Consider the following 2,813-nt stretch of genomic DNA (forward strand, 5'->3'; position numbering starts at 1 on the left):
CAAATCAAAACAACAATGAGATATCACCTCATTCCAATTTGAACAGCTATTATCAAAAAGACAAAATATAACATATGCTGGTGAGGCTTTGGAGAAAGGGGAACGCTTATACATCGTTGGTGGGAATGTAAATTGGTACAGTCATTATGGAAAACAGTATAGAGGTTCCTGAAAGAAAGAGAACTACCATATGATCCAGAAATCCCACACTACTGGGTACATATCCACAGGAAACAAAACCAGTGTGTCGAAAAGATATCTGCATGCTCAGGTATACTGCAGCACTATTCACAATAGCCAAGATACGGAATCAACCTAAGTGTCCATCACTATATGAATGGATAAAGAAAATATGGCATATATACACAATGAAATACTATCCAGCCATTAAAAAAGAATGAGAATACTGTCATTTTCAGCAACATGGATGAACCTAGAGGATATTATGTTAAGTGAAATAAGCCAGGCGCAGAAAGACCAATATCGCGTCATCTCACTCATATGTGGAATCTAAAAAAGCTGATCTCATAGAATTAGAGTAAAAACAGTGGTTACCAGAGGCTGGGGAGCAGTAGGGGTTGGGGGAGGATGGAGAGAGGATGGTCAATGGGTACAAAGGTACAGTTATACAGGAGGAATAAGTTTGGGGGTTCTATTGCATGGTAGGGTAATTATGGTTAACAACATTATACTGTACATTATAAAATAGCTAGAAGAAAGAATTTTTGAATGTTTTCACCACAAAGAAATGATAAATGTATGAGGTGATGGATATGCTAAATACCCTGATTTGACCATTACACAATGTATACATGTACTGAAACATACATGTATAATTATTATGTGTCAATTAATAAAAAAGCCTCCAGGCTATCAAGTCCTTCAAAACACATGCTCAACTATTTCCCAAACCCCCTCAAGAAGAAAACAAGCTCCACAAAATCTATACCTCCCCACCTACCAATAACTCAAAAAGAAACAAAACAAAATAAAGCAAAAACTTTCAACACTTCTGTGTTGTGGTTAAAAACTATAATCTTTCTGGAAAAAAAAGGCTAAAGTACAGAGGTAAACAATGCTTCCTAGAAATAGGCTAATTCCAGTTCCAGTTCCAAAAATTCACTAGTTGGGCATGATTTGCTGAGAGCTGCCTTTCTCTCTTCATGTCTTACAAAGAAAAAAGGGTGGAGGTGGAAAGAGTACCAGCTGCATCTCTTCATATGAGTCACAGAAGAACAGAGAGAAGAGGCCTTAGTAACCTTTTACTTCAGGGGCTGAAAATTTAATCCTGCCTCTGCATGTATGGTGTTTGCCTGTTTATTAGTGTACAACAATCATTGCATCGTTACATGACCGAGAAAGAGAAACTGGTATTTTAAAAGTGACAAGATTTCTGTTGCATTGAGCAATCCCAGAAGATACACTCTTAATCTTAATATAAAATGTGTCAGATCTACATTCGTGAATAGAAAAAGGTACCAATGTATAAAGCATATAACAGGTCTAATAGGCCGTTTTTCCCCAGTCAAATTTAAAATAAAAGACTTGAAGATCCAAAGTTACATTAATGCAAATATCTGCCTGTTGCAAGTATATTTTTTGATTAAATTGGCATACATCAAGTACAATTAGAAAGGTTATTTATAACGAAGAAATACATAATTCTGAATCTTAATGGGGATCACAATTACAGGTGATGGTTGCTAATTAACATTACTTCTTTTGCTTTTGGGTGTTAGGTACTTCCTATACAATTTTATTGTTGGCAATGGACCCATCTAATTCTGGAAGGCACAAAAGGGTTAATTATCAGTAACATTTGTGCTCATAACACATTCATTTGAGAAGCAAATGGTATCCTCCCCAGCTCTGGCTTCACATTGGAGACCAGAGAATCAAGTAGAATTGGTAAACTCTGACTCAGTCTCATGGCAGGAAAGGCATTTATTCAACTTTCTTCAGAGCCAAGCCTCACCCACCCACCAGGTGTTCAAAATGTCAAGGAGAAAGCCCCTCCAGTCCTGTCTCCAGGTGAAGTGGCCTGTGGGGCATTGTCTGTTCTGACCAAGCAGAAATGAATGGCATCTTTTAGTTTGGTCTCACCACCTTCTCGTGCCAAGATGACTGCTGTGCTTACTCTCTTGGGCAGCTCAGGGGTGTGTGATCAGTGTTGGAAGCCAGAAGTGAAATGGAGAGAAAGAAGCATTGCAGCTCTCAGCACAGAAAACTATAATGCCCTCTTTGCTTGTGTTGTAAATTACATATTTATTTTGTTAGTATGAGATAGATAAATATTTCTACATACAAAGGTGCCCAGCTAAAATCAGGATAAGTGATATTAATGTCTTATGGTCAGTATTATTGAACTTCGAAAGCAATAAACTTTATGAGTCGATAAATATTACATTTGCAACATAGTTAACATTCCTTTACTGTCTCTAGCACTTATTACACATTGTAACTGCAAGTCTACAATACATTATTCATATTTGGGGTGTCACCAAGTGATGGATTGCTGTAGGAGAGGCTGTCCTTTAAATAAATCAACAAATAAAAATGCAAATGTTAACATTTTCAGCCACAACTTTTTCCATCTTGAATGGGGAATGAAAATTTCACATTATATTGACAGCCAGCAGAGAGAACAATTAACAAGCTACACTGTGAATGAGAAAGATGACTTTGCCACGCCTGGTTTTTTCACTTGCACATGGAAAGATATAGGACTCTTCTAGGTATTTTCAGACATCAAAGGAAAACCTGACTCTCCCCTCTCCGGCCCCGCCCCCGCCACAATCCCCCTCTACTATCTG

At 37.7% G+C, this 2,813-nt stretch overlaps 1 protein-coding gene across 1 annotated transcript in view; it reads right to left on the minus strand.

Moving 5' to 3' along the window:
- The window catches only part of KIAA1328 (KIAA1328 ortholog), a gene marked incomplete at its 5' end in the record, with an annotated part of 172,000 nt that overhangs the window by 39,097 nt on the left and 130,090 nt on the right, over positions 1-2,813 (minus strand). The window lies entirely within an intron of this gene.

Source organism: Propithecus coquereli, unplaced genomic scaffold (assembly GCF_000956105.1).
Source record: "Propithecus coquereli isolate 6110/MARCELLA unplaced genomic scaffold, Pcoq_1.0 Scaffold833, whole genome shotgun sequence".
Taxonomy (NCBI): Eukaryota; Metazoa; Chordata; class Mammalia; order Primates; family Indriidae; genus Propithecus; species Propithecus coquereli.